At 35.3% G+C, this 13,432-nt stretch overlaps 1 protein-coding gene and 1 non-coding gene across 2 annotated transcripts in view; one reads left to right on the forward strand and one right to left on the reverse strand.

Moving 5' to 3' along the window:
- The window catches only part of LOC129738327 (uncharacterized), a 124,297-nt gene that overhangs the window by 14,719 nt on the left and 96,146 nt on the right, over positions 1–13,432 (reverse strand). The window lies entirely within an intron of this gene.
- LOC129740751 (U6 spliceosomal RNA) lies at positions 11,082–11,185 on the forward strand. Its single transcript, XR_008736367.1, has one exon. It is a non-coding gene; the product is annotated as a U6 spliceosomal RNA (small nuclear RNA).

The following is a 13,432-nucleotide window of genomic DNA, read 5'->3' on the forward strand; positions in this document are numbered from 1 at the left end:
AGTTTTTTTTTCAAATTTTAAGCGTTATTCATTACTGTTAAACATTTTAAATTATTTGGAAGCTAAAAGAAATTTCAACTATTTTAACACTAGTTAAAGAAAACTATCGGAAAAAAATAAAATATAGATATAGAATATTTTTTTAATTACAGTTACTCAAAGTTATTTCCATCAACATAAAAAATTGTTGGACATGATTTTTAACAAACGTTGATTAACTTCTCATTCTCAAATGCCTATCTTATTACGAGTTCCAATAAATTTATTTCAAATCCAAATCTTCCCAACTTCCAAATGACCTTGAGCACATTAGCCTCGCGGTCCCAGCCAGCTAATAAAGGTTATTCCTTTTTTTAAATCAACCGCATCTCACGGATCCAGTCAGCGTAAGCTCATATATTTAAACCACACTTTGCAAATGCCACCAACAAACGGGATGGGAACAGAAACAAACACGAGATAAAAGATTACCTTACACATATGATGATGCCCCCAGCCCGAAAATGGCGCTCTTTTGGCATGAGTGAGTGGGGCCGAAAGCCAAATATCAAACCATCACCAGGCGATGCTCCGTTTTTCCCTGGTTCCCATTTTTTCCTTCCTTCCTCATCGAATCAGGGGAAAGAATTTGCCGCGATGAGGCGGTCGATAAATATTTTGAATTCAGCGATTACTCTTTTCTGGACTTCCAGTTGGGATGCTTTTGACAGAGGCTCTCAGATAAAAATAATTAATTTTTTTTTTTTTTTTTTACTTTATTTAGCGAATATAAACCGTATAAGTTAAAAAAAACTGTTGTCGGTCACTTAGTGGAGTATTAAGATTGTAGCGTGTGTGTGTTTATAAACGAGTGCTTAGATACTATTATTTAAAAAGCTAAGTTGTTTGACTACTACTTACGGAAGGAAAGGATCAAAGGACGGGATAAAGGGAAGGGGAATGGAGGGTAAGGATGAGGAAAGGATGTTTCAAAATTTTAATTTAATGTCACAATTCGTTGAATTGACCAGAAGTATATTTAGGTTTTTAATGGATAATTGAAATTTGGTTATTTTTTATACCGTAACTCGATTAAAAATTTAAAATTAAGATTTCGAAATAGTAATTAACCCCTTTTCAAAAGTTTCTCTCGAATTGAGAAATGCTCGTATCAGATGACATTTCCCCTTTCTCGCTGTAAAATACCAGTGGAAGGCAAAAGTGCTAACAGGTTCAACCGAACTGGTTTGCTATCGGGACAATTCTTTGCGATAATAATATGGCTATTAACTTAATCAGTTGCCGAACATCCATAAGCGAGCCCCGAAAATAACCTGATCTTTAAAGTTAAATGTCATTATTCGCGAAAGAAGTTTCTCTCGATCTTTCCTCGTTCGATTCAGTTGAAACGGGGTGAGTTAACTCCCGTGTGATTCGAGACTCATATTTCAACCACCGTTGGTTAATAATTTTCAAAAATCATTGTCCAACAGACGGTAGCTCACCCTAGGAGAAGGCTGGACTGGACCAGGTTCGTTGACTTAACTTTTTTCTTCTCGTTTTCTTATTTTAAGCTTCCGGCGCGAATACCCGAACCTATTCTTCTTTAACCTTATGCTATTTAAAGATCACAAAATGCTCCCGAAAGTCTCCCTTGCCAGACGGTAGATTTTGTTTTCCCAATTTGGGATATGAAGCGGGCCAATCAACAATGAACCAAACAATTGAGGAAGCGTGAGTTTTTTTTTCGGTCCATCCATATTGGTTTCATTTCTTTTCGAAGCTTACAAATTGGATGCCTACGGCTTACGGAGTCGATTTTTTTTTTCATTTCGATCTTCACTTTCAAAACTCCCTTTCGATTTCAATTCAAAAATTCATTTCTTATTCATTGATGGGAGGGCATAAGCCGAATACAAACTAATTAAAAGCACATTGGATCGCTTATCGGGTGCTAGATTCGACGAATCGAACGAGCCGATAATTTGGAAACGAAAATTTTCGTTGTGTTTGCTTTCACCAAATGGCAGGATGGAACTGTACTGCTCATTATTTAGTGAAATGATTTTTTTTATCTTGGGCAAATTTTAGAATATCTTGTTTACTATTTGAACATTCCAGCGTAACATGAATTGGATCCTAGATGCCAAATTGAATTCCCATTTTTTAAACTAGAATATCACATTATGATCCAGTGGAATAATATCAATGGAGGAATAATTATAAATGGAGGCGTATTCTTTGTAACACCATCACTTATAAACAGTCGGTCTGAATGAATTTAAATTTGTTATCCAAAGGGTTTTTGGGACAAAGATGGTTTGTATTATAGTTAAAAAATATCACTTTTTCTGGAAGCAGGCCTCCGATACAAAATCAACTTAAAATGGGACACAACGTGAGAAATCGGTTCACGAGCACGAAGAAATTAGCGAAAATTTTAAGAACGTGTAGATGAAGTTAAACATTTATAACGGTTTATTAAGTTAAAGGTCACCTTCCGTGGCGTAGAAGATAGCAATCAAGTCTCCTAAGCCAAGGGCCATGATATCGAATCCCGGTCACTGCATACATAGTACACTTTCTGTTGATTGGTGGTTTTAGCATTTGTAAGATGCTAACCATCATTTCCTCGAAAGATGTACGCTTAGTGTTATCTTCATGGAACCTCTTCGAGGAATCATCAAGTTTTATTGAGTTCCTGTATGTGTTCGTATTCTTTTAAAAAAAAGGCAAAACGAAGTTTACCGGTTCAGCTAATTTGTTAGAATTTTTAACTCTGAAGAAATAACAGCGATTTTCAATATTTCAAAAAAAAAAGTTCAATTTTTCCTACTTGTTTGCATACTTTCTTTGATATAGACATGCATTGAAATATCGTCAAAAAAATACCATGGCTCAATTTCTTTTAACTTATAGAAGATTTAATTAAATAAAATTTAATAATCAGCATAACAAGCGATTTTTTGTTTTAAAAAATAACAAGATATTTTTCCCCCTAGCCGAAGAGGGAAAAAGAGCCGCCGCCAATGGAGATGTCCGATTACCAGGGCCGGATTAAGCCATCGGGGGGCCCGGGGCAATTTTTCTCGGGGGGCCCCTTTGATTCGATTTTTTTTAAATGCTATCCTGGAGAATGCAAAACATTTTTAAACGTGTAAAAGAACTGGGGAAGAGCTCAGTATATTGTCTTCAAAAAGCCATGTTTACTGCATAGAAGATAGTTTCTGGTATCTTTTCAACCTTTATCCCCAATTACAATTCTCTGATTTAGGAAAATTCCCGGATAGATAATTTAAATGAATTTCATTTTACCATTGATCGTCTGATTTGTGTTTAACTAGCACCCAGGGCATAATGAGCACTACGCTTTTCTACGAAAGTACGTATTTTCTAGAATAAATTTTCATGAGGATTAGTTTCATACTTCTTATCGTATTTATTTTTTAGCAAAAAAGATATCTCCTTATCATCTCAACAGAGATATTTAAAAAAAACTAGCTTGGTTCTCAAGTTACGAAAATATTATAATTTTTGAGCACCACGAAATAAGCTCTTATGATTTTAAAATAACCTTGATCTATAATGTACGCACTGCAACATGATGTACACATTGTTTCTCAATTTTTACCATCATAAAATTTTTGATTTTTCACTTTTATCAATTTTAAAACACGTTTTTACTTAAATTTGTTGACTAGGGGCATATAGAGCACCATATTATCGAGGCATAATGAGCATTTTCTGCCGTAGAATCTAGCAGCGAATTAAAATTGATTTATAGCGCCACATCTTGACTAGTTTTCATCCGACGATTTAGCCTATTGGTAAGGTGTTGGAGAGGTAATCAAAAGACTAGAGTTAAATTTCTGTTCGAGGTGATTTTTTTCAATTCACAATTCATGATCGATTTTTTTATTGTTACATAATACGGCTAGTAGCATCATCCTCCGAACAAAGCACTTAATGTATGAGCGTGCGTGAATTGTTTGTATTCTACAAACAGACCTAGATTATTTTGTTATTGCTTTGTTTGATGAATCTACGACTCACCTGACTTCATCGAATTGAATTCGCTGCTAGATTCCCCGGCAAAAACGCACATCTTGCTCTGATTAATGGTGCTCATACTGCCTCAGGGGGGGTTCTTATTATGCCTCCACAGTGGCTGGTTTTTAGCTTTTGGCAAAATTTTTTAAAATGCCTTTTTTAACGTTTTCATCTAGTTTTTCACGTTTCAGCCCGTTAGGGAATAGGCTTTTCAAGTGTCTGAACACGAAACAATAATGTAACCTCCATATTATAGCTATTTTCTATGGTTAAATAACCGTTTTCCTTAAGGTGGCCATTATGCCCCCATCTCCCCTAATGACAATTGGGAAGCATCATGAGCAATTGAAATATAGAATACAAAATTCAAAAAATGAACAAAATAATTGAAATCAAGTTTTAGAGAGACACAGATATAAGAGTTTAAGAATTCAAAACTTAAATTATATTTAGAAACACAATTCAGTGTCTCAAAATTAAACCATAATTTCAAATCAAGTTTTGAGAAACAAAATAAGAATTAAATTTAAAAAAAAATCTAAGTTACAATCAGAGTCGAAGTAAAAATTGCATCAAATGTTAATTTCAATTTTATTTCTTTGAAACACGAAAAAACGTTTTCATGAAATGTTTGATAACAATTTTTTTCATCTGATGAGAATCATATTCATTCTCATCAGATAACAAAAAAAAATTACAAATTGTTATTCTAAACGTAACAAAATTTTCATTCCATACCCTCAAAGCCAAAGGGTTATAAGTGCAAAAATGATCGATTGAAAAAAAATTCAGAATAGATATTGAATATTTGAAACACATAATGAGTTATCATTGAAAAAAGTCAGATAAGGCATCCAAATGAGTGTAGTACCTTAAAAAAGATCCTGAGTTCTCAAAATTTAGAAATACTATGAAACTGAATCTCAGTTTCTCAAGAAACAACACAAGACTTGACAATCTTTATTAATTGACTCTGGAAAAAGATAAGATTGAAAACATAGAAATATTCATGTTAAGAGAATCACTCAATAATATTATAAACTCAACTGTAAGAGCATTTTTATGATAATTTGAGAATAATCAGTTGAAAAATGATATGCAGAATTCAGTATATTTACTTCAGTTGATGATAAAATTTTGGATGAATCAGTTTAAAATGTTATCATTCGAATTTCAAGTCAAGGACAGAATAGAGGGAAATTCAATAAAGAAACTCTGTATTATCGATTGGTCCAATTTAGGCAACTACAGTTTTTTAAAGATTTTATTTTCAAAAATAGGGAGAGAAAAGTATTTAGAATTTATAAACCAACGGAAGTTTCAATAATAAAGATTTAAAAATGAAAAGTCATAATGATACCGTAATCTGTGGTTATATTGATCACTTTTTCAGTACTGGACTCCTATGAACGTAAAACATGGTTGCAGAAATTTATTTGATTGCTTTAAATATGATTTAAAAATCGATTTCGTTGCTGTTCAGGAATTAACGCTTTGGGGTAACATTGATCAGTCTTCATTTTGACGGTTTTAACGAATTTTCTTGATCATAAACTATACAGAACACCTTCAACATTATTTACAAATACTAAATTCCCAATTTCACCTTGATTATTAACGTTCTCTTTAAAAAACATGTATAATCGAAAAAAGAACAATTATGCTGCATACATCTAGGGGCAAAAATTATAATAATTGCTAAATAGTTTTAGCTTCAAAACACAAATGAAATTTCACTTTCACACATTCCGCTAGGCCGTCTCACTATTTGCATTTGCATTTTTTCTTCAAAATCAATCATTTGATAGGATTCCTATCCATTTATCCAATAAGGGCTTACTCTAGGAAAATGTCCATCCTTTTAAATATCAAAAATTTATCATTAAATGACTAAAAAATAGCACTATAACTACACATATACAAAGTTTAAAAGTTGATCTTTCACATTCAACCTGATAGTATCCGGGTAAAATTCTGAAATGTTTATCATAAAGTTTCTCTGCTCTCTCTTAGCACTGTTGGCCAGTTTTGGCGAAATTATCTGTTATTTTAGTGCAGTAACCATTACTTAAAGTTAAAGTAATAATTAAGATCATTATTGTGTATGCAATGAAAACGGGAAGATTTTTTTTCTTTGTTTTACCTTTTCTGTACAGAATATCCTGACTGACATATTTCGATAAAAAAATTTAAATTTTAGGTTTTTTTTACTCATATTCTTTTTAAATTTTTCGATTTTTTTTTTCGAATTCGGTTTACATTATTTTTGTCCAGATTTTGGGTTGAAAATTTTGAAATTCAATATCACGTTTTTGATATTTTCAGCACGCGAAATGCGGGAGAACTCCTTCACTGCTTACTCTAGGGGGACACTAAACTCATGTAAGAGAAAAATTATTCTCGATACCTATTATTTCACGGGTGCCCCTTTAGTTGTTATATTTCAAGTTTTCATTCCGATTTTCTAGTGCTGACTTCTTTTCATAGATTTGCAGAAATTAAACTAGTATTATGTATTAAATTTATGTTAAAACTTTTTTTTCCCTCGGGGGGCCCCCCTGAGCCGGGGGGCCCGGGGGCAATTGCCCCTTTTGCCCCCCCCCCTTAATCCGGCCTTGCCGATTACTTTATGACATTTCTCGCCGCCTTAGTGGTGCAAGGACTAATGCAAAAATGCCGCTGAAAGGCCGAGCAGGTCAGTTATTGACCGATCGAACAGATCAGCTCAAACGATGGACTGAGCACTTTGAACAACTCTTCCAAGTCACGAATAGCGATGGCCAACAGAACCCGCAGCTCGAAGCGCCAACAGTAAGCCGCATAAATGGCGTCCTCGCTGGCTGAAATAGAAGCGGCAATCAAAAACATGAAATCTAACAAGGCACCTGGGATCGATTGCATCCCTGCTGAAATGCTGAAAGCCGATCCTGCCCTGTCAGCACAAATGTTGCACCGTCTTTTCGCTGACATCTGGGATACTGCAACATTCCCGGCCGACTGGATGCAGGGTATCCTCGTAAAGGTCCCGAAGAAAGGAGACCTGACAGAGTGCGGTAATTGGCGAGGCATAACGTTGATCTATACAACCCTCAAAGTACTCTGCAAAGTGATCCTGAACAGGATCCAGGAGAAAATCGACGCTACACTCCGACGGCAACAAGCTGGATTCCGATCCGGACGATCATGTGTGGACCACATCACAACACTACGAATCATACTGGAACAAATCAACGAATTCCAGGACTCTCTTCTGCTGGTGTTCGTTGATTTCGAAAAAGCATTCGACCGACTGAACCATGAAAACATCTTGGCGGCTCTAAGGCGACGAGGGGTCCCAGAGAAACTAGTCCATCTCATCGAAGCACAGTACGAGGCATTTTCGTGCAAGGTCTTGCACGATGGTGTCTTGTCCGAACCAATCCCGGTAGCTGCTGGAGTGAGACAGGGATGTATCTTATCACCGCTACTTTTTCTCATCGTAATGAATGAGATTCTGACTGGATCGATCGACTGTGCACCGAACCGAGGATTGCTGTGGAATCCTTCAGCAATGGAGCAACTGAACGACCTTGCACGCCCAAACACAACCGGATATGCAGAGCAAATTCGACGCCTTCACCGAAAGTTCCAGGGCAGCAGGTCTCAAAGTCAATGTCGGAAAGACCAAGTCGATGAAGATCAACACAGGAAATTCCTCCAGTTTCATGGTAGCTGGGCAACAAGTTGACAAAATGGAGTGCTTCCAGTATCTTGGTAGCCAGATAACGCCTGATGGTGGTACCAGGAAAGACATCGAAACCCGGATCAGGAAGGCCCGATTTGCGATTGCGAGTCTCTTTCTACGAACGAAAATCCGAATCTTCAACTCAAACGTCAAATCCGTATTGCTGTACGGGTGCGAAACTTGGTGCACATATGCGGTGACGACGCGAAAACTGCAAGTATTTGTAAACCGAGTGCCTGTGGAATATCATCCGCACGTGGTGGCCTGGCAACTGGATCTCGAATGAGGATCTACATCGCCGGTGCCAACAAAGGGCGCCAAAAATCGAGATTCGGGAACGTAAGTGGAGATGGATTGGGCACACGCTGCGGAAAGATGAAAACGAGATTTGCAGAGAGGCGCTAGATTGGAATCCAGAAGGACATCGAAGAAGAGGCAGACCCAAAAACTCGTGGCGGCGAAGCCTAGCCGCTGAAATCCGAACTGTCGACGAGAATCTTGACTGGGACCAGGTGAAGACGCTGGCTCCGGAGCGTCAACAGTGGAGGTCTTTTACCACGGCCCTATGCACCGGAGGATCTGCGCGGGATAATTAAGTAAGTAAGTAAGATATTTTTCTAAATTTTCACCCAAATTGCTCTTGAATGTCTTTACACAATAAACAAACAAATGCTTGGGTAAAGCTTTCATGTTCATAAATTGTTAGCATGATTTATTTGTTTTACTGTAAAAGTCACATAAGTTAGAATTGAGCACCTCTAAAAATAATAGAAATGTGCAAAGTAAAGACAGTAAGCATTTTATCAGTCTAACTCTAGCATTAACAAAAATAAAATTTTAATGGCAATAGGTATTTTTTTGTTTACTGCAAAACTACGAATTTCGTCATACAGAAAAAATATAGTTGCTACTGATTTGCTTCTCGACACAAACCCTTTCTAAAGGCTAGGTTGCTATCTAAAAGGTTATTAATTATTTAAAAAAAATAAATAAAGAATAAAGAAGATGTTTTTGAAACTGGTTCGCTCATTTTCACCAGGGCCGAAAATAAAAAAAAACAAGATAAGTTAAATTGCGTGTCAAATAATAAAATGGAGCTTGGCCGAAATTAAAAAACTTGAAAAATATTAAAACAAATTAAATATTTTAAATTGCACTCAGTTGTCCAAACCACTTGAAAAGCAATGTTTTGGTAAAGTTTAATGGTTTAATAACTGCCATAAGTGAGTCAAATAAAACCATTTTTTAAACATTTTTGAAGAATTCAATGGATTTTTTTATTCCTAATCAAATCAAGTAGTGTTTAAAGATAAATTGAGGTGCATTCTTCAAGAAATAATGTTTCATACAAAATTAAACCTCGTGAGGTTTCGTGATAAGTGAAGATGAAATACATTTTAAGCACTTCAACGGAATGCTTAAATGTGACTTGCATCGGAAGGATTAAGAATATATATTTTATAGAAATCAGTTATCAAAGAAAGAACAGGAATCATATGTGTGTGTGTTGTGAAACTTGGGTATAGCAGTTAAATCAATTTTAAAACAGAAAAATTATTTTTTTCATTGAAAACTTTGTTGAAAAAATCGGGACAGCGAGACATTAAGTAAATAGGAATCCTTCGAGGAAACATCAAGTTTCATTAAGATCCTGTTTGTGTTTGTGATCGTTTGAAAAATAAAATAAATAAATGGAAATTCAAACATATTTTGGTTGATATTTTCTGCTACTTATTGAATGATCATGTCATAAATATTCCATGCAGGTAAATCCTTCTTCGTACTCTCCAACTCGTGTTATCATCCCAGACTACGACAACTCTTCTGTCCAGTTTGATTTGTCTATGCAGCAAGAAATTCGTGGAATCCCTGATTTCCATCGTCCACTTTTGATTCCAAGAATTTTCGATGCTAAATATAGACACGTCGATGCTGACAAAATGTACTTTACCGACGGGTCTCTAATAGAGGAATCAACCGGATTTGGTGTTTTTAACGAAATAGCTAGCGCCTCATATAGCCTCCATTCTCCATGCTCTGTATACATTGCAGAGTTAGCAGCCATTTATTGGGCGTTGGATTGCGTCGCTTCACGGCCAGCAGGACACTACTATATTATAACGGACAGTCTCAGCTCTGTTGAAGCAATCCGCTCAATAAGACCGGGAAAGCACTCTCCATACTTCTTAGAGAAGATACGAGTCACATTGAGTGCTTTATCGAGACGTTGCTTTTTTATCACCTTTGTTTGGGTCCCCTCACATAGTTCGATAATGGGCAATGAGAGGGCAGACTCTCTGGCAAAAGTGGGGGCGTTAGAAGGCGACACGTATCACCGTGAAATCGTCTTCAACGAATTTTACTTCTTGGTTCGAAGAAACTCTCTTGTCAACTGGCAGCGCAAATGGGACGAGGATGAGTTGGGTCGGTGGCTCCACTCGATTATCCCAAAGGTAAGCCTTAAACCCTGGTTTAATAGATTGAACCTGAGTCGGGATTTTATTCGTATATTTTCTCGTCTCATGTCCAATCATTATTCCTTAGACGCGGTACTCTATCGTTTTGACATTGCTGGCAGCAATTTGTGTAGTTGCGGCCAAGGTTACCATGACATCGAGCATATTGTCTGGTCGTGTGAGGTCCATCTTGTCGCCAGAACGAATTTATTAGACTCCCTTCGGGCCCGAGGAAAACCACCTAACGTTCCAGTGAGAGACGTGCTAGCTGTGCTAGACTTGGACTACATGTTCGAAATTTACCTTTTTCTAAAAGCTATCGATCTCCGTCTATAATTTTTTTTTATTTTTATATTTCCCTTTCTATCTTCTTTTTCTTCAAACAAAAAGTGTTACGATAAGCAAACAATTGTAAAAACAAAAAAAAGGAGTCTGGCTCCTTAAAACCTGAAGGTACGAGCCGTTTCAAATAAAGATCTACAAAAAAAAAAAATGTCATAAATATTTCCGTTCATGCAAGTTATATATGTTAAATAACGGCAAAAAAGAAACTTAGCGTTTAACTTTTATATATTTGAACATAAGTCAGAAAGAAGATTTCATCATATTTTAAAAACATGAGTGACATCAATCATACTGTTTTAAAGTTTTTTTTTCCGGTGATTATAAACATTTTTTTAGAATATAGCAAAAAAATAAAGTTTTTTTTTTATTTCAAGTTACTTTTTCAGTAATATGTCCACAGGGACAATCAGGGAAGGGGGTAGGGGTTTGCCAAACGTCCACGCTTATCCACGAGTTGGGGAGAGGGTCAAAAATCTCTATTTTTTTTTCAGGGATTTTGATCCTATCGGATGATTCATCCCATATACCCTAGCTTCAGCTGGACATATACAAAAATTGGAACGATACAGAGAAGATTAGCATGGCCCCTGCCCAAGGTCAAAATTTTCATTTTTCTGTCCACCTTATATATCAACGACTCCTTCATACACTTTTTCCAAACGGTATAAAATATAAAAAAAAAATCTTCAACGTTTGATAGGCTTCACGGGCCACAAAAAGATAGTGGCGGACCACATGCAGCCCGCGGGTCCAGGTTTGGCCAATATTGAAAATAGACTTAGACTCAACATTATGGTTTTTCCAGAGAGGAACAAAATATAGTAGAACGATTAAATGGTAACTTTTTTCACTTAACTCGAAACTACATTCTGTTTTCGATTGAAATGATCGTAGAGAATACATCTTTATTAACATGTTTTTTTTTTTCAATTTGCTACACTGCCCCTATTCGCATATGAGTTCCATGTGTAAAAACTGCAAACCGAGAAAAACGCTTGTAAAGTTTGAAACTTGTTTTCAAAAAAACAATCAGATAAATCATTTGTTGGCATAACCTATCAATAGTTCGGGTAGAAAACACTTCAAAGAATACTTCTGTTTACTTTTGCGCTAATACTAACTAATAATTACGGAGAAATTTCAATAAAACACTCATGTGACTCATATGCGAATATTCTTAACCCTCGAACAAAGTTTATTCGCAAATGAGTCTCTGGTGCTAAAGCTATCGGCAAGTGGCAAGTACTTTTTAACATATTTTTTTCATTTGTTTACCGTTCTTTTTGATGACAGAAGAAAGTTATCGAAAGATCTTGATTCCAAACTGATTTCAATCAAGGTTTATTCGCCAAGTGGGATGTGTTTTCCAGTGTTTTTCAAAAACTTTGTTTTGATTTGTGTGAAATTGCTGCGAATTTATCATACATCATAATCATTAATTTCAATGTGTGTTACGGATAAGTAGATAACACCAACCAAAAGTCTGCTGGATTCAAGACAAAGAAAGAGATTTCTTCCGGGAAAATTTTCCTAGGTAATAAACGAAAACAGTGGTATTGATATTGTTGTGCATGTAGAAAAAAGTATTGAAAAAAGTTTGTTATTTTGTTACCGAAGCCAGAGCTTCAAGTACCACCCACCCGATCACACATTAGATCGTCGAAATTACCCACGAAGGAACCATCCTGACCGAAGAATGATCTATTGAGCGTTGTTCATCGGTTGATTTTTGTCAAAAATTATTTTGGTAACCAGTTGCTTATGAATTTTTTTTGTGACTAAGAACCAAATTTCTTCGAAATCATTTCGCTACTATACGTTCAATTTTATGTTAATTAATGTTTTAAGCATTAAATTATTGATTTACATCATTTTCTATCTATCCTTTCCTTCAATTGTAAGCTCTGGAGCTGAATTTTGGTCATGGGACTCATATGCGAATATTTTTCACATGGGACACATCAGGGGTCATATTTTTTCGAAATTTTGGGAACAAACTTCGAACAAAAACTTGTTTTATAGGTAAATTGGAGCACAAAGAAGCGTTTTCCATCGATAACTCAAAAACGATGAAAATGCACATGGAACTCATATGCGAATAGGGGCAGTACAGTGTTTAAAAGTTATTTTAAGACTAATTCTAGATAGTTTTTCATATTTTCATATTTTATATTTTTTTCGAAATTTGACGTTTTTGTTTGTTGACGTTTGTTAAAAAATATTTTTTGTTTTTATTTTTTATTTTATTTTTGATATTTTAATTTAAAATGTAAAATTTGGAGTTCCTAGGAAAAAAATTGGCGAAAACAATGTTGCCTATGTATTTTGTTCGCAAATCTTCAAAAAAAAAGTTCTTTTCAGTCCTTAATCGATTTCTTTCCTGAATAGTGCGATGGATAGAGGAGATTTCCTTTATAATGTGACAAATTTTCAGAGATGCCATTTTTTATTTTTAAAGGTAAAAAGATTTACTTTTTAAAGGTAAAGAAAAGAAAAGATATGCCTCTTGAAAGTTGTGCCGTTAATTTACTCATTTTTGACAAAACAGGATTTTGTACTGAATTCACATCACAAAATTTGTTGTTCGCTTTTTCAATTTTAATACGTAATTAATTTAATTTTTTTTTAATGTTTTTTTTTTTAAATTACGAATTATAATAGAATCTGACAAGCGAAGATTAAAGGGACCTATCTTTTTTTCTCGCTTAGGAAGGTTTCTCACATATCCAGGAATTCTCTCAAAATGTGATGTGTGCATTGAACAAAACTCGAAAAAAATCAATATGGCGATATGTGATAGAAAAATCTATTGACACATAAGACAACCCCAGTTCAAAGTTATTCCTAACATGTTTCTATAAAGAATTGTGAATATTTG

This window comes from Uranotaenia lowii, chromosome 1 (genome assembly GCF_029784155.1).
Source record: "Uranotaenia lowii strain MFRU-FL chromosome 1, ASM2978415v1, whole genome shotgun sequence".
In the NCBI taxonomy this organism is placed as follows: Eukaryota; Metazoa; Arthropoda; class Insecta; order Diptera; family Culicidae; genus Uranotaenia; species Uranotaenia lowii.